This window comes from Phasianus colchicus, chromosome 3 (genome assembly GCF_987193195.1).
Source record: "Phasianus colchicus chromosome 3, bPhaCol1.hap1.1, whole genome shotgun sequence".
NCBI lineage: Eukaryota > Metazoa > Chordata > Aves > Galliformes > Phasianidae > Phasianus > Phasianus colchicus.
In genome coordinates this window covers 46,158,999-46,178,746 of record NC_143438.1, presented here as the reverse complement: position 1 = coordinate 46,178,746, position 19,748 = coordinate 46,158,999, and the positions used below count along the sequence as shown (strand labels likewise).

The 19,748-nt window shown below is 42.0% G+C and overlaps 1 protein-coding gene across 1 annotated transcript in view; it reads right to left on the bottom strand.

Moving 5' to 3' along the window:
- Nucleotides 1-19,223, bottom strand: part of EPB41L3 (erythrocyte membrane protein band 4.1 like 3) — a 138,424-nt gene extending 119,201 nt beyond the window's left edge. The window contains exon 1 of the mRNA XM_031588932.2: nt 19,070-19,223. The gene's annotated coding sequence lies outside the window, so the exon portion shown is untranslated. The remainder of the gene's footprint in view (nt 1-19,069) is intronic.
- Nucleotides 19,224-19,748: the final 525 nt, after the last annotated feature.

Here is a 19,748-nt window from a genome sequence, read left to right as displayed (position 1 = left end):
AAAGGGAACTAATGTTGAATCAAGAAATGTGTCTGGACAAAGAGGCAAATGCAGGACAATGAGGGGAAAGCATCCTGCTCTACAATTATGGATATACTTGAGTACAGAGACTGCATTTGAAGGTCAAGTGATTTTTCTTTTCTGTCTCAGTGTCTCTTTCAAAGTGGTTCAAAGGTATTCTTTCCTGTTCTTTGCATCACATAGTAGGAATTTACTAGAGGTAGTATTTTTGCAAGACACGCTGAGACAAAATCCAACAAACAATTATAAATCCGCTTAACTTCAAGCACTTAAGCAGTCCTGTTGACATTAACGAGACTACTTGTACGCTGTCTTAGGCAACTGTGGCATGTGTGCATGAATAGTGCCTAATTAAACTTGCAGTTTTATGGCAGCCTCTGTCTCTTCTGTTTTACCTCCACACTATGACCCATCTTTTGTACACACCCTTCAAACCTTCTAGCTTCTGGCTAACATTATTCAAGCAGTTTTTGTTTGTTTTTAATAAAAACTGGAAATGTTGCAGCCGTTTCGATAATATATGGAATAGTGCTGCTACAACATCAGCTACGCTAAATTTCAAAGGTGAAGCAATCAAACTCACCCTACAACATACACATAAAGTTATCAATCAGGCTGTTCTGAGCACTGAGTTGAAGATTTTACAAGGAACATCCCCTCTGCAAAGTAATAAAAAGATCAGTTTATCTCAACAATAAAATGGCAGATGTTAGGACTTATTGCAGGACAAGAAAAAAAAAATATGCAATTCCCCACACTAGAAGTCCTCTGAAAATATTTCATGGTGTTCAGCGCTACATTCCTTATGCTGGTATTTCATTTTCTGGAAGAGGGAAAAAAAAGTATTTCAGAACTGATGTCAAAACTCTCATTACCAAAAATCCCAGAAGGAATGGTTTATTTCCTATTCAAAAATAAATAACCCATTCAAATACAGCAAGTGAATTAAGCCAGACGGGGAGGCAACAAGATACTGCTCCCACTCAGAGCTGGCATTCAAACAGCTACTGGCAGCTCTGGGGTGAGAGATATTTTAATAAACACACTTCTATGACAGCAGTGCCTTAAGAATCTCACCCAGAAGTACCATCAGTTATCAATACTGCACTTTTCCTGCTCTAGTTGAGCTAGTTTGACAAAAGTGATCTTTAAATACTCAAGACTTTGCGATTACTGCTTTTTTTCTGAGAGAAACCCCTTCATTTTCCTAATACTGACAACATTTATATTTTCCTTTGGAAGAAAAAGATCTGTCTTCATCACATCTGTTGGTAGCTTCCTTCATTTTATCCTTTTCAACTTTGAGCACAGCAAGGAAGAAATATTTGCATGCTAATGCAAATCAGAGCATGAAAGCAATCAAACAGAAAGTAAAATTGTCTCTGAAATTACTGAATTCTTTCCTCCACCCATTCATTATTAATTCAGCATTTTCCCCCCACTACTGACCACTGCCAGTTTGTCCTTTAATCAGAATTAAAGTAAGTCCTCTGAAAGTCAACACTGCACCAAAAAAAAGAAGAAAAAAAAAAGGAAAAAAGGCAGGAAGCTATTTTTTGAATATGTAAGAAAACATATGGGCAAATTAAAATAATACCCCAGGTCTTTCAGAATCCAAAATTTCCAGGTAGGTGTTGCCCTTTTCTATCTTGAGGACAAAATTTAAAAGAGGTAGGAGAAATAAAAAAAGTGTTATTCTTGCATAGTCCAGTCTCATCTAGTTTTATATCACTATTTACACAGCAATCAGATCACTGTAACCTACTTTTTTAAGGGCAATAGCTGCAGACATGCTTGGGCTCCAAGCACGAGAAACACCTACTGCAGGAGTAGGTAGGTGGTCTGGCAAAGCATGCTAATAAAACAAGTATGTGTAGCCTGTACAATGCACAGTAGGCAGAGCAGTGGCTTTTTGGCCACTGCCTTGATAAGTGTTGCGTTAGAGGGTATTATGCTTGAATTTTGAAACAAAATGAACCCCTAGCGATTTTAATGGGGAATATTTGGCTTTAATAATGCTACTTAAACTTCAATATCAAGTTATATAACCTGTGTCTTCGAACTGGGCAATTTCATTACTTTCTCCTTTAAAAAGTGGCTGTAATAACTAAGCTTTTAAGTTGTTTTCCCCATAATAAATAAATGAAGCTAAAAGGCACTTGTCAGCACTGAAGAGTTGGATATAGTCCCATAGTGGACATTAAGGATACAGATAGGATCAAGCCAACAAAACACTTACAGAAAGGGTTTTTCCTATTAGCTGAAGCAATTTTGAAATTGAGATTCAGTAATATGATTTTAATGCCAGGTGAATGAGGTCAGGCAAAGAAGAAATTACATCAGCAACAACAGGCAAATTCTTACCAACTTAATGTCTACAAATTAGAGTAAGCTCTCCTTCCAAAACCATTACTGCATCTATAAGTACAGAGGAAACTAACAGCAAATCACTTCACCATGGAGAACATGCAAGAACAGAACTAAATTACAATAATTTTTGTCATTATCTCTTACAGGCACATTAAGAATGAAGGATGTTAGTGGATCCACCTCTTCCCTGAGCAAAAGGATAACTAATGATGAAAGTAAAGCCAATCTCCCGGTCTGAGGACAGTAAAACTGTCCTCCCAATTTCCCTTCCTGTAGCTTAAATTGGTGTCCTTCTAGCAGCCACTTTCCAGTTCGTAAATTTCCCAAGTCACATGCTTACAGTGGCACAGACCCAACAGGTTGTGCAGCTAAGCTCTGAGATTCAGAATCACTGAAGACTTTGCCCCCCTGCAGAGACGGGAGGTAGAACAGAGTTCAAGTCAGGTAACCAAAACCAGAGCAAAACTTAAGCACTGCCCAGGTTTAGATCCTAAACTATTGGGATCTTGTTTGTGCAGGGAACCAAGAAGAGAGTACAAGAAAGAAAGGTGAACAACTGCTGCTTTGGGTCACAACATGAATGCAACATTCACTGCGCACAGGAACATTACAAGTAAGGAGCAGACCATATGGTCACCACTGTCTGCCTTCGTGTGGAAACAAACAGTGACCTAAATTAAGGATCTTGTCATCTTAACACCTTTAATCTAGTTAGTTGATGTATTAGTGTACTCTTTCTCTCAAAATAGCCTGCCTAGCCCTTCAATTAGCTGATGTCTACTGACAACTCTTATTTACTTCCACAGTGCACTGCCTGTTACCCTTGTGGTAAAAGAAAGATTATTCCTTAGGCATCTACATGTTAGCACCTTAATTATGCTCAGAGATACTGAGTCAAAACAGTTAAGTCCTCTTAATATTTTACCTCTTAATTTCCACCCTTTATTTATGGTTTTTCCCCACCTCCAAGTTAAATAGGCCAGGACTAATTACATCTTCATAACCTGCACTACCTGAAACCATTAATCATTTCTGCTCTTTTCCACTCCCTATCTCAATCTTCACACTTTTCTCCCTTTAACACAGTGACAGAAGAGAGCAGAAAGCTCCAGATCTGATTTCTGTGTGCCAGAACAATCTTTCCAATCTCAAGTTCTCAATACTTTGTTTGCTTTCCTTTCTAATTGCTGCCATAAACTCTACAACAACTCACCCAAACAAAACATCTCTCACTCTACATTTTCTTCCACTTCCCTGTTTCACATCACATAGCAACTATTTGGCATTTGGGCCTACCAGATCACCTTCCTTCATCGTGTGACCCCAATAGCAAGAGCATTTGCCATGGAAAGGATGAGTGTGACTGAGGCCCCTATCATAGCATGTAGCAGGCAAGGGGCATTCCAGGGATAAGCTGTTCTCCTAGCAGAACCACCTACCCTGTATAAAATGCTTCAGTGTTCACAGGAACAGCAATCCTGTTCCTACATGGCCCAAATCTAAAAGAGATACTCTCCTCAGTTCTTTAGATTCTACCTCAAACATTTATTGCAACAGAAAAGACTAACTGAGATAACCTAAGGCAGTAACACCACATCAGCTCTCCAGCTAATGCTGAAGAGACATGGTTCAGGTCTCTGCCTCACTGCACATCAGTGAGGAAGCAAAAGTGAGGGAAAAAAAGCAAATACTGATGAAAAATTAGTTCCAGCAAATACAAACTGCTACTGGAAAGTCTTTCTTTTCTTTCTTCCTCCCAGGCTGAAGTCTGTCTAAGCAAAACAACTAAACGCCTGTCAGGCCTTTGTGGTCAATCTCAGCCATGGCTACAAGTACGCTGCTGGTTACAATGCAAACCGTAGTGCTTGAATTGGTGACACTATATTATTAAGCACTCCAAAAATAAATACACTGCCTTGACTTTTCAATCTGTAATTTTACAAATAGGTTTTGAAGGCACTGAGAAAGTCTACATTTGGACTTTTTTTTTTTTTTTAAAGCCAGACCAGGTCTTCACAGAATGAGTACAGTGGCAATATTTCCAAGTTTTGTTTGGAAACTCTAAAGAAGCCACTGCTTCTAAATAAGCAATTAAAAAAAACCACCACCACAAAGATACATATTTATCTAATGGATCAGTGTAAGGAAGATTCAAAAGCATCAAGTGTCACAAATTTACATTTGCTTTCATTGTTCATTCACAGGATACATAAAGAAATAAAGCTGGCTTTAATGTTATTTAAGATCTGAAACTTAAAAATCTTTGCAGGTAAAGAAATTGGGGCTTTTTTTTTGCCCACAGAAGTTGGTATTTAGTCACAAAATATCACCTGTCCGGCAGGCTTAGGTAATCCAGAACAGTGCCATGACTGAGGGGTTAAGAAACAAAAGGTTACACCTATATGACATAAAAAAAAAAATAATAATCAGAGCTTGCCAACCACACCAGTGTGTTAATGGCAAAACAAACAAACCAATCAACCCCCCCCCAAAAAAAAAAAAAAAAAAAAAACAACCAAACAACACAAAAACAAGATTTGTCAAGAAATCTGCCCACTACTGCTGGTAGTCTTCCTTAGCCAAGTGAAAGAAGCAGTGCCTGATGGGTCTCCCCCCTTTCACCCATCACTCCTGGTCTTTTCCCTCAACAACACAGATGCTACTTTTCAAAAGGAAAAGGAAAAATATTCTCCTTTCCATGAATCAGCAAGGGGATGAGCAGGAGGCCCCTCTGGAAAAGCAGGCCATTACCCAAGGTGGAGAAGATGGCAGAACTAGGTAGCAGGGTGCTGAGCAAGGAGGGCTCCTGTGGGTTCTTTGTTTGCTCAGGGTCATGGTCAGTATCACATATCTCATTGCTTCTTCCAGGCACCAGATGGTTCATGTTAGCTTTGTCCATGCTCAGCTAGCAAGTGTCAACTGAAAATCTCAGGCCCCAAATATTTCACAGATGAAACAATAATAGGCTTTTTGCCAGCAACATGGGACTGGATTCCGGCCCCTACTGCATGCTCCAGTCACAGGCAACAAGCCAAAAGCTGACTTAGGATCTGGCCTGCAGATTTTCTTCACATTCCCAAATTACAGGTCAAAAAGAGCCTGGATCCAGCACCCATCTCCCTCTTGTCTCATCAGTCTCAAACTACAGCTGTAAGGTGTTTAGGGAGCTCGGACTAAAAGCTCATGAGAGTTGCCTCAAAAATCCTTTGAAATGGAAGAAAAAAGGCGAGCAAACAAGCCCCTCATTGTACCAATAATTAATTACAGCCCTCAGGTAGATCAAGTTTTCCTCTACGTTTGCTGCTGCGCCCTCCACACTATAAACATTTAGGAACTCCTGTTTCTGTTCTACAGTTGAAAGTGTAAAAGGTCAGCAGAGAAGACAAATCTATGCTCAGGCTTAAGCATTACAATGTGGTCAGTGTGATCCAGTATCAACAAAAACAGCAGTTACTTAGATGAATTAACACTACCTTGCACATTTAAAAACAGTAATTTCCTCTTCATGCCTTCTGTCTGTTTTACAGCATTATTTATCACTGGGGATGGGAGCAGTAAAGCAATGATAAAAATAATTAGGTCAGAAATATTATATCCTTTTTAATAATATTAAAATAATATTAAAAATATTAAGTAGCCCTTATCAAAAGACCAAGTACTGTAAATGGTAAGAAAACAGTTAAAATAACAGACAAATACTATATGCTGCTTTAGAGAAGCATTACACAGTAGAAAATCATCCTGTTGAATGGATATTGGTATACAGTACATGTTTCAAAACTCATTACTTCTTAAAAGAACCCTCAACTAGTTTTCCAATTCTGATTTTATAGGCTAGCATGCTGTTTTCTAACATGCTACATTAAATAGTGTGAAAATACAAATAGTAAGCAAACGAAATGTTCAGGGATCATACTGTTGCCACGGTGTTTTAATTTCTTTAGCTGCACATTACTTCATATTAGGGTTATTTTTGTTTCTCTGAAACAAGTGCTGATGCAAGACAGACACAGTGTTGCAGGTTGCCATTAGTATACTGAGTGTATCTAGAATAGTCTCATCCTAGAGGATGATCAATGAAAGCCATGCCTATTGCAATTCCTCCTGCACGTCCTTTATTCTTACTGCAAGGGCATTTGAAAAAAGCAACTTGACTTTAATCTTTGAATTAAACACTAGATGGAGCCCACTTCCCAACACTGAAAAAATGAAACTCGCTGCAAAATTCTTGCAATCCTGTTGAGATATCTTGTCATGCATAAACATGACCAAACAGCTGCAGTGACCGTCATTACTGCAAAGACATATACTGGCCAGTAATTATATCTCTGCATATAAAAAGGCAGACTTCAGTAATAGGCAACTGCAAAAGAATTTACATTAGCTTGGAATAAGAGACTTGAAATGCTTTAAAAATTCATTATATGCTTAGTTTAAATTTCCACATAAGAAAAAAAAAAAGTGCTGGGTTGAGAGAAGAGAGAAATATGGTAAAGTTCAATATTATTGTATTTTTAATAGTAAATTATACTGATTCTGTCTGTACTGGAATTTGGCAGACACGCACATAAATATAAATTAAATATGAAGAATCCTATTCTGGTTGTATTTCATTTGTTCTAGTAAGAAAACTCCTCTATAATGTTTGATAAAACTCCCTCATACTAGTGATACCATTTGTTGAACTAGTAATAAACGAGTAAGAAAAAAAAAAGATGCAACTGCACAAAACATCACTGCAACTACTCCGGTGGGAAATGAGGAGGGAAAAAAGTGAAGTTGCCAAAACTACAACTTAAGCAGCTTCTCTGTGACTGGATAAATGCACTTATCTCAGGCTTCACTGCAAGCAACTGCCACTTCTGCAATAATGTGGCCACCCTCCAGGTCAGCTCCACAATGCAAAGGTCTGTCAGTGATTCCTGCCTGCCAACCCTTGACCATTTCTCAGCTTGCCAAAGGACATGCTAGCAGGAACATCTAAAAGCTAAGCAGACAAAGCCTCGAATAAGATTCCCAGCAATACAATTCTGCTGACAGCTGAGCTATCGCTGATTGCTTTAACCTTTGCCCAGCCTGGGCCACTGATTTTACCTGACTCTTTTCCTAACAAACCTATGGTAACAGCTTCATCAAGGTTGAGATAAGCATGCAGGCAGTTAGCTTCTTCACAAAAGCCTACCTTTCTCCCCCATGAACAGCAACCTGTCCTGTTCAAACAGAATGAACAACCCAAACTGAGCTCACCTTCACTTGCAGGACGTTTTCTGAGTCACTTGGTTAGGCCTCAACTAAGAAAATTATTACTAACCCAAGTTCACTAACTTGCATCCTGACTGCAAGTTCCAGAAGCAAAAAAATACAGTGTCTGGGAAAAAAAAAAAAAGTACTTTTTTATAATAAAAAGTATATAAAATATTTTTTTAAATAAAAAGTACATAAAAGACCATCCCTGCTGATTTCTGTGTGAGACCCATGTAGCTCATCAATACTGTCCCACATCCCTGCTGATAAAAGCTGGCCTTCAGGATCTGGTGGATCACTGCTGTGATATCAGCATCTAAGGGAAACACTTTGAAACCAACCAAAGCCCCTTCAACATGAGATTTGCTGCCAAGGGGTCACAGACTTACCCTCACATGACTGTCAATGAGCAACTCCATAAGCAGCACAGGCAGGACAACTCTCACTCATGCTGGGGCTGTGTGGAAGACCTGATGCCAGTGAGCATACAGGTGGTTCTGATGTTACTACTACAGTTATGAATATCCTTTTTTAGTCATATTACATTTTTCATTCAGGTATACTGAAAAACACAGACACCTGCTCTCAGAGAGTAAGGCTAGCACCTAGTATTTATTTCAAAGAAGAAAAAAGAAAAAGAGAACAATTAGTATTTATTTGGCACTTGACTTAAAACCACCTGGGAACACAGGCCCATTTGCTTCCCAAGGCTTTTGATTCAATGAAGTGGTTATGTTATTAGCAGGAAAAGTACCTCAGCAACCCCACAAATTAAGTGCCAGCAAAAGGAGGAGATAATCAAAGTACCAGCCACAGTTGCAGGTTTTACTAAATAGTAATGTTTAACTACTTCCTTATCACAATCTTCCTGTACAGCTATAATTTAGGAACCTTTGCCACTGCAATTTTCTCTGTTTCATTTTCTTTACAGCTATGGTTTTATGTGTCAGGTTAAATGCTTCTTCATCAACACTATTATCCATGCAACAACTGAAAATGAACAGCTATGGTAAAAAAATAAATAAATAACAAACCAACAAAAAACCAAAAAACAGAAAAGAAGAAATAGAGACTTTGCACACAAAGTGCAAAATAAAAATAAAGCGAACATTGGATAATGTAGTATTTGAGACTAGAGGAAGAAGTGCATGTTAAGTTACAATAGTTACTTAACATAGCTCTGAAGATAGTTACTGTGCATATGATGGAGCAATAAGGTTAAGGTTGAAACCTTGAAATTTTACTTCCTTGAGGCAACAGTCCTGATGGCATTATGACCATGGGGCTTTCAACCTCTGAATATGGAAGGAACAACAATCTGTGGCCTCCCTGGGACCTCACCCACTGATTCCATCTGATCAACACTGGGATATGGCAGGTTGGAATGACAGCTCACCTGCTATGTGTGGGAAAGCAGATGGGATAGTAATTTAAAAAAAAAAAAAAAAGTAAAGCAGTGAAAGCCTTTGAAATCTCATTCAGAGTTACTCAACTGTTGCTATTCATATTCACCTTTATTGCCTCTGAACATAAAGCAGGAAAGTCAATCTATAAATTATACTAACTCGCTTCAGAAGGAACAATAACAAAAAAATCAAGTTAACAAGACAAGAAATACAACCCCAAAAGTGAAATCTGGAAGATTCAAATAATTGTTCACTTGTGTAATCATAAGCCATACACTGCTAAAAGCTTATTTTGTTTTTCAATGTTTGCAGGACTAACCCAGTGACTATGGAACTAACTATAACTATGAAAATAGTCATAGCTTGAAAAAAAAAAAAAAAGTCAGCTAAAGAAAGGCTCTCAAGGTCTAACAGCCTTTCCATGAAGAATCTACTTTGTAAGTTTGCTCCAGTGAGATAATTGAAATTGTTAACTGATGTTAACAGAAGTTGTTTTTTCCCCCCCCCAGTGTTTTGGAAACCAGTGAAACTGTTGGAATATAGCAAACACACTGTTTCATCAGAAGAAACAAACTGCTTTGTGCAGTTAAAAACTGAAAGCAACAAACCACTCAGAGAATGCTTGAGGCAGGGATATTCCAGAAGGAACCTGGCTATATGCTGCCTTCCTCTGCATGTTACATCCTCCCAGAGAAGTCACTACCAGCCTTGCTATCTCTCCCCATTACCTTGTTACTTGATTTCTCTTCCAAGCATAAAGGCCATGCTAAATTCAAATGCTTTTTAAAGGATCACTGCGTAATTCAGGCCAGGAGGGACCTCAGGAGGCCTCCAGTCCACCCTACTGCTCCAAGCTGGATCAACTGAGATCAGATCAGGTTGCTCAGGGCTTTGTCCAGATGGACCACGAAAATCTCCATGAATGGAAGCTGTACAGCCTTCCTGGGCAGCCTGTGCTGCTGCCTGGCTGTTCTCATGGTGAAAAAGTATCTCCTTTCAACCTTCCTGAACTTCTCTCATTTCCACTTTTGCCCTGTCTCTTGTCCTTCTACTGCAAACACTTGGGAGGAGGCAAGGATTGCATCGTAGAATCATTAAGGTTGGAAATGACCACTAAGATCATCAAGTCTAATCACCAAACTATCACCACCACACCCAGTCAAGTCCTACTCTTTCAGCCCTTGTAGCTTTGATATTTACCTGCTTATGCAAGCTACATTTTCCTCTTTGATTTAGATTAATAGACTTCAACTTTGCAAAAAATTCAAATAAAACTAAAACAGAGCTAGAGTGAAAAATTAAACTAAGCATATAATCTGTGTGGAAATACTCGTCTATGTAATCACATCAGTTTTCCTCTGACATGCACTGGTGATTGCAATGTTCACATCACAGCCCTTCCAAATATCAGAACGGCATCTCTTCACATGGGTGCAGCACAAGAGCCAAGTGTATACATACAGTACAAAATAGCCTGAAAGGCAAGTGAGTTGCACACTGAAACAAAACTACAAGGAACGCACTCTGGTAGTTTTCAGACTTAGAGTTTCCTGTAGTGCACACGTTACAATAAACATGCATTACTGACATTCCTGTGTACAAGAGCTACTACTGTCTCAGGCTGATCAAGGCTTCTTAGCACATCAAAGAGTGGCAATCTGAAGCAGCATGCTCACAGATCTCACTGCTACAGATACAGAATTACCTTGTGCCAGTCAAGCAGAAGGCTTCCTAACTGCAATCCTAGCTACACTGCTGAGGAGTCAAAGATACCTAAAAGCAACCAAGAAAATTGCAACAGTGCAACATATGTTCATCCTGCCTGAAAGGTCACACAACACATGATTAGAGCCATTTTACTCCAGGACTCTGAATCTGAATATTGCCTTGAGACCAGAGCTTTCCAGCATAAGCTACAGATTTACAAAAAGGATTATGCAGCAATACTCTGGAAATGCTCACAAGTGGAATATCGGGTTTTATCTCAAATTTCTCCAAAGCTGTACCTGAGAGGACAGTCTTACGCTCCAGTCCCATCTTCCAATCTCAGACTCTTTGCACCTGTACAACACACTGGTGTGGCAAAGCACGTACATTCAGAGGACTCAAAAGGAAAACCGAGGGCATACAGAATCTCAACCCAGCTGCAACCTGCTGGCGAGCAGCCCACACCCTGCCCCATGCTCACTCCCACACCTCACCCAGAACAAGGCCACCACAACACAAGGCCACACATGGCTTCTCAGTTTCCTCACTCAAACTTAAGCCTGTACATAAATAAGGCCATTGCCACGCAGGTGAAAGGTGAGGCAAGTTGTTTTCCTTGATTGAGTCCCATAGTAGTAACAAGTCACTCCTACAATGTCTAAGTAGCTCAGAGATAAATCCCAAGGCTTCTAAGCTGCCAACCACCCCCAGCCAGCCCTTGGAGGCAGCTTTCCTTCCATGGACAGTGCTGGCTGAACTCTTGACACTTCCAGTTGCATTTCTGGAGGAGATCTTAAGGCATTTGCAGCAAATATTTTCACTGCAGCTGCCTAGTTACCTTTAATTGAAAGACCCAAACACCAGAATGTCATCCTCAGGGAGCTATAGTGGTTCCTCACATGATCTGCATTCAAGCAAAGAACGTGACCCTGACAGAGCTCCATTCCACGCATCTCAGTGAAGACTACTTGGGATGGAAATCTTATTCCATAGGAAATTCTGGTCCAATATTTAATGCAGATGAATCCTCAGCACACCACCTCTAAAAGTTCACGCTGCAGGCAACACCAGTAGTAGGTACAACACAAAGGACTGTACAGTATTTTTCCAAAAAGCCATCCAATGAATTCATACTTTTCTATCTGAATTATTTGCAGAAACAACTAACTAAGCCAGGAAAGAAAAATTAAAATGTTCTAAGCCATTGCTTCACAGTATGCCTTACAGAAAAGTCATTTTATAGTTATCTTATAAAATGATGCTATTTGAAATTAATTTGCTGCACATTAATTCCTTCACCTTTGCTAACAATAAAATAAGAAAAAAAAATCCACCAAAGAACATGTTGCAATTCAGTAAGCTTTGCCTGTTGCTTCCACAGAATTACACCCCCAAAACAGACCAAGCTTTTGTCAACCCCAACTAACAATAAATAGCATTGCTCCTCTTTCCTTCAAGAAAACACTCCTCTTTCTCTCCAGAAAATGCAAGTTGAACTTATTTTGCAGACTCACCAAAATTGTCCACATCCCAGTAGGCAGCAGCGTGTCATTCATCGAGTCCATGGTTGCAGCATGGTCACAGCAATCAGCACGAAAATGAAGGGGAAAAAGAAGAAAAAAAGAGAACGCTTGGGATTAAATGAACAACACAACACTACAGCTTTATGTAAAGTTTGTATTAAAGAATGGATTAACTGGACTGAACACCCCCCAGATTGCAATATAATCTAGAAAGGAAGAAAATGGGCACAGTAACAATGGCACAGTGATAAAAAAAATAATTACAGTTTAGCAATGATCTGTCAAGGCTGGCATCATACAGGTTTTGAAAATAAAACAACTTTTCCACTGTACATTTTTTTCTCCCCCATCAGTCAGGAAAAGGCAGGCAACATCAGATATCAGATAAGGTATGTTATTCTCTGATGCTGCAGACAATTCTAAATCTTTGACAATCAGATGTAAGATTTGTTGGTAGGAAAAAGAGTCAGAAGTGACCCACCCCACAGTGACTGATAATTTTCAGTATCCTCAGTCAAGGAAGAGGGGACTGATAATTTATTCCTTACAATTAAGTGACTTGAAACCTATTCTACAGCTGTGTGTCTTTCTTCATTTATGTTCCTGCAAACCACCAAGAACACCCAAGCTGAAGTGACCACGATCAGCATCAGCTCTTTCCTACTAACAAAAACCCAAAGAACAAATGTTACAGTTTTCCCAGGCTCAGAATTGATTTCCTTTGGTAAGAGCTCCAAAACATTCAACCAGGTTAGTTTACTGTTATTATTACTACTGCTATTATCTCAGAGAGGGATTGCTTTGAACACATCTTTACAAAATTCTTATTGCTGTAGGTTGACCTAAGCAAATTGCCTGTACATGTGTAAGAGCACCAAAACGCATGTTGTTCTTTGGACTGGAGAAACTGATTGCATCTGCAAGTTCAGGAGGAGTAAAAGGTTTTGGGGCAGCTGATAGCAAAGGCACTGAAGCCTGCAGCACAGAGGAGGAAGCCAGGAAGGAAATGCCAACTGTGTTATCCCCGCAGCTGTATCAGCATCAGGTTTTGGCCATCGTGCAAATAGTACCAAGGCTGACAAGATGCCAAGGAGGCAATAGCCTTTGCAAATCTCTCACAACAGATTGGGAAATTTTCCCATCTGATAGGCTTGGGCCATCCACACTTTTCAAGCTATCTGTCCTCAGGAAGACACACACCCTCACAACTCTAAGATTTTTGAAGGGGTCATGGCAACATTTTAACCTCCAGAAGCTCCAGACAGGCTACGAAGGCAGTGAACCTCTTGCACTCACCCTGGGATGGATTTTTTTTTTTTTTAATCACAGCAGAAACCATGTCATATGAAGGAAACATTCTTTGTTAGTATCAAAAAGGGAAATACAGTTGGCACAGCCAACTCATTTGCAGCCCCCTACTGATAATGGTTGATGAGCTACCTCCTCCTCTGCTTCCACAGCCCATTAGTAAGACAGCAAGGAAGACTGCAGAAGGATGCTGATTGCTCATGTATTTCACTTTGCTGGCCAACAGTTTTTGTTGCTAGTTTTGTAGGAGTGCTTTTACAAAAAAAGCTTTTCCAACTCCTTCATGTGAAACATACTGTCAGGGAAAGGGAAAAGAGGCTGCAAAGGATTTTCCTCTACTTCTGATTTTGTTTGTCAGTCCTGTAAAGAATTGCTCTTCCCCAGAAACGTGACCATACATCACTACATGTAACTGCAGATGGCTCTCAGGTATTACCTGCCTCTTCCTCCTGCAAGAGAAGTGGAGCTTAATGGGAGAGCAATTTTACTGGAGCAGACATATTCCAAGATACTCCCGATGTCTGTAACAACCACTGAACAACCAGACTAAATGCAGGACTTCAAACTAAGCAAAGTAAGACTGAGATGGTGACATGAAGCAAGATGAACATTGACGAACTTGCCAAGAAGTCAAGGGGTAATGGGAAAGGTGAGTAGCAGAGAAAGCACGGTAACATGCTGTGCAGAAAAAAAAGGAAGAAGTAACAAAACAGAAGGGTACTATTGACTTGAAGGTGGCATCTTACTGCATGCAAGTAAGAGAGATGCCAAACTTGTTTCTTTAGGATGGAGAGGGGAACAGGAGAGTATTGCAGCATCCCATTGACAATATTACGCGTGCATTTCTGAGTGAGAACAAGTTGTAATGGGCAGATGTCCATTAGCAGCTCAAAAGTTTTGTGGGAGAGAGAAAAAAAAAAAAAAAAGAAGAAGGAAAGAATAAATAATATGCCAGGATGGGATGAATGTTGCCTTGAAGAGTATAGCAGCATCTACTGCCTGCACTACCTGCCAATTACTTGGGTCAGGGTCAGAAGAGATGCATTAGAACAAGATCACAGAGCAACAGAACCATTTTGCATTCCCCATGCTCCTCTTCAAATGCTATTTTTGCATGACTCTGGTTATGAAATTGAAAACATTGGTTCAGCTTCAGGCAGCAATTTTAGGGTCAATTGCTTTTTCACCAGACACTGAAATCACAATTTGTCAAGCATCAAATTAACTGTGAACGTTTTTAGGAGATGGTGAGATTTATTTATGCATTATTACTTTGGATTCCTCTCCTCAAAAGCCAGTACTGTAATCCCTCTTTGCCAGGTGCTTTTTTTCTTCCATCACACCTTAAGATGAACTCTGCAATTACACTACTTGCTTTCTACTCCACCAACTCATTTGTGACTGCTATACGCTCTCCAATGTAATCTGTAAAAGTGGAGGCATACAGTTTGAAAATCATGTGAAGCATTTCATCTATTTATCACAGAAGTACATCAATACAGATTTTTCAGTTAAAACTTTTGGAAGTTTCCACAAAACTTTTATGGTTCACCTGGATCCGTTCCTAGTCCACAGGCAAGCTGAAAGGCTCACTGGCAACAATGCTTCAACAAATAAATAAACAATAAAGCCTTAGTGAGGTCAGCTGTCCAACCACAAACAGGGCTATGCATCTTGAACTGATTTCACCCTGGATCCACGTGAAGGATATGGCTCTGGAATCAAATTGATGGTTGAGCAGCATTGCAGGCAGATAAATGGAAACTAACAAAACTGGAAAAGCATTGCTGCAGGTATGTTTGAATCAGATTTATGACTTCACCTGTCAGTGGAACTTCTATTAGACAAGAAAAAACTTTGATAATTTACTCCTCTTTGAAAATGTTAGTCAAGTGTGAATGTAAAAAAGCTTTCTTTAAAATGAAAGAAGCTGTCCAGGAATATCCTGCAAATTCTTCATATAATTAAATTAGAAGTGCTATTTTGTATCAAAACGAGATGCTCACAAAATGTTATGGAAATAATAGAGTCATCATGATAAATGATAAAATTGACAGCACTGTGGAGATTTAACATACAAGCAATAAAGCTGAGTTTGGTTTACTCAGTTTCCATTTCAGGTCTCCAGCCCCACCTCCACAGCTTGCCAGACCCAAGTGTGGAGGCAGATCATGACAGCCTGCATCATGAGAAACAAGCTGTACAGCTGGAAGCTTGCCCTTACTTTCAGTAAAGACAAAGGCAACGTTAACCAACAGCAGCATCAACATCTTTCTTCCATCCTTGTAATATAAAACCCAAGTACCATCTGAGTTTCACAAAGCATGGGCTATGGGCAGTTCCTCAGAAGGATGAGAACTCAGCTCTTGGCAAAGTTTGGTGGGTCCTCTCAAAAACCTATGCATTAAAAAAAAAAAAGCTATATACCCCTCGGTATGCCATTCCGTATATTAATGTTTATGTACAAGTTGTATACGTGTGTACGTACACACACACTTCTGTAAAAATAGATATCAATTATATAAGATGTGCTCATCACCCAGCAGGTGGCACTCGTATCCCAAGCTCCTGAGGCCAAAGCACTGGAGGCTTTGAGCAGGTGCTGCTCTCCAGGAGCACCATCTTCCTGACAGGTAAAGCAACCACTATGGGCTTGCAAGAGTTCACAAGTCTTTTGCAAGACCTGTAGTGTCAAGTCCAGCATCCAAACAAGTAAGTAAGCAAACATCAAAACAAAACACTGAAAACCAATCAAGATTACTGGCCAGAGATGGCCTCCACTGTTTGCTTGCCAGCTGCAAGGCACTCTTCACTCCTGGTAGCGAGGAACTGCATACACATGCTGCTAATCTCAAGTGCTCTTGCATCCTTTCTGGAAGAGCTGTATCTGGGGGACCAAAAGGGTTCTGGAGGAAAGAACATGGAATTCTCCCAGAATGGAAGCAATGCATTATGATGTTGAGAAAAATACAATTAAATGTAACGCTTCCTTCAGACTTCATCGCTTCTTTTTTTCATTTAGCACACACAACTAGCTCTCAAGTAGTCCTACTAATATTTTGGGCTTTTGAAGAGCTCATGAATGAGCAAATCAGAACTGGCAGAGAACTGAAATGCTGTTTTCCTTTGATTAAAATTGAAGCCTTGTTTCCACCCATGACTTAAGTGTCACTATCACATAGGCATTCTCAATATACCTCTTCTCCAGCTGAGTGGTGCTTCAACTTCAGCTGAGTGGGTTTGTTTTTAAAAAAATATTTTCCCTTCCAATTCAATATTCCACCCATCTCCTTCCCCTCTTCAAAGGGGGGGAGGGGGGAAGAAAAAAAGATGAATTCAAATGCAGTAGTCTGAAAATATCAGCTTTGCATGGAGCATTTCTGTTCCCAGTAAGAGAATGCCGCGTGTCAGATTGAACGATGCCTTTCCAAGGTCATTTCATGTTCCAGTAGGTTTGTTATGAAGTTGTGGAACAGCAGATAAGGTTTCATGAGATAGTAAAGTGCCTTCCTAAGCTACTTCTGGGCAGTAATGTGCAACCAATATTTGAGCTGGAGACTTCTATGACAATTACCTCTTAAAGAGACTTCATACGCTCAGATAAATGCTGCTGCAGGAAGGGCAAGAGAGCAGTGACATACTGATAGCCTGTTTTCCTGCTCTCTCCAATACAGAAAAAAAAAAAAAAAAAGGGAAAAAAGTCAAAGAAAAGACCATTTTCCTGACAAACTTGCACTAATAGCACACATTTATGGCACTTGGCAAGGCTGGGAGGAAGGGTACTTTTCTAGGAACATTAATGGGGTGTTTCCTCAGGACATTCTGCTTCAATACCAATCCTTCATAATAATGAGATTCTGATGTTAAAAACTGTTTAATTCAGAATCTACAGGGATCTTTCTGACTTACAAAAATAAAGGTATCAGAGTAACACCCTACGAGGAAAGGGGACCAACAACTCCTAATGTTAAAAAAGAAAGAAAGAAATACGAAGAAGAGTTACATGTAGTACATCTAAAAAGGTTTCTTGGAAAGTCGTGCCGTCACAGTGTGAGGAATGACGACCCACTGTTTTCAGATTTCCTCTAATATAGCCCCAAAAATGGAGGACACGATGGAACAGCAGCTTCTCAGTATGCACTGCACACTGCCTGAGCCTATCCCAAACTCCAACGGAAGGGCTGCACCTGGCAGCGCACCAAACGGTGTGTTACAGCTTCAGCCACCAGCCAGGGACAGCACCATTCCCTGGAAGGAACAGCTTACAAACTCCAGAGAGAGTGGACAAAACCTTTCTCAGGAACGGCTCACTACATCTTAACGAGGCTCAGAGCTTGCCTAAGAGCCATCGATTACAGTTTCAGAAAAAAAATGCAAACGCTTTGCATTGAAGCAGTCCTAGCGAAACGTGCGGAGGAGGAATCCATGTATTCCCAAGTCCCAAATAAGCATTTGGGCGTCCAACAGCCTGTCAGGAGGAATTAGAAAAAAAATGGCCACCCGGTGCTGAACTGTGCACAAAATGCAGAGTTTCAGCGCTCTCGCTCCTGCATTGCACCCTGCGCTTCCCGTGCGATCCCGCACGCTCCCGGCGCCGCTTCGCGCTCTCAGTCCAGAGCCGCTGATGCACAGCGCTATCCCGCAGCCACTCCGGGGCTCCAACGCTACTTTCAATTCCCGTGTTCCTATCACTTTTCTACCGAAATGCTGTTACTAAAGAAATGCAAATGCATACAGATCAGTTGTTTTCTTTTTTTTTTTTTTTTAATAGACGACAGGGCAGAAGGATTAAACAAGAACAACAACAACAAAAAAAAAAACACCAAAAAAACCCCCACGGGCGTGCACCTTTTAAATTCCCACTCTCCGATATTTTTAGCGCTACAGACGCACTGACATCGCCGTCCGCGCGCAAAAGCTTGCGGCTCCATCACGAGCCGCTCCGATCCCGCACACACACACACACACACACGCACACGCACCCTCCACCCCCCACAACGGGCGTCAGCATCCCATCGGCTGCGGCTGGGCTTCCCCTGGGCTGCTCTGCGCTCTACACTGCGCTGCGCAGCGCGCACACTCTGCGCGCCCCCGCAGCCACCCCCGCCGCGCGGCGAGCAAAAACCGCGCGGGTCTTCCGCGGCGCGGGCACGGGCAGCCGCAGGAAGAGAGCCCGCCTGCGGCATTCCCGCAACGTGGCCGCTCCGCCGCCGCAGAAGGAGCGAGGGCTGCCCGAGGGCATCGGCTGCGGGGGTGGGATGGGGGCAGCGACAACACGGAGGAAAAGATTAAATTAAAAAATAAAAAATAAAAATGGAAAAAGGGTGAGAGCCGCGGAGCAGTCGGGACCAGCGCTCGCCCCTTGGCCTTCCCCATTGACCTCAAGCCAAGGACAGCCCGGCGGCCCCGCCGCGCATCGCGACCCGCCTAGCCGAACCGAGCGGTGCCGAGGGAAGACAGCGCGGGGAACGGCGCTCAGCGGCGGCTCACCTGAGCCCGCGGCCGGGATCTCCTCCTTCCGCCGCTCCTCCTCCCGCTGCCTCTCGGCGCGGGCACAGCCCCGGCCCGCCGAAGTTCCGCGCCGCGCAGCCGGGCTCCCACCTGCAGCGCCCGGCGGACTCCGGCTGCCGGCACGGCGCGGCTCGGCACGGCACCGCACGGCCCGCCCCGCCGCAGCCCTATTGGTCCCGCCGCCGCCCCACCCCGCCTCCGCCCGCCCGGGACCGGGGCCGGGGCCGCCCCCCCTGTGCTGGGCTGCCGGGAGCAGGGGTGGTGATGCGGGGTGCCGATTCTTCCCGCTCTACGCACGCAGCGGTCCCATTCAGGGCTTTTTATTCTGTGTTGCTGGTGTGATACGGGAAGGGAAGGGGATAAAAGCACGTGCACTTCAGACATAGCTGGAATACGGGAGCATCACAGAATCGGCTTCGGTTGGAAGGGACCTCAAAGCCACCCAGTCTCACCCCATGCCGTGGGAAGGGCTGCCCCCCAGCAGCTCAGCTGCCCAGGGCCCCATCCAACCTGGTCTTGAGACTCTCCAGGGATGGGGCACCACAGCTTCTCTAGGCAGCTGTGCCAGCCAATTTGTCACCTCCAGGGACTACAAATCCTCCTAGAATTTGGGAGTACCGCTGGAGGAGTGCTGTCCCCACGGGCAACCCTCAACCTT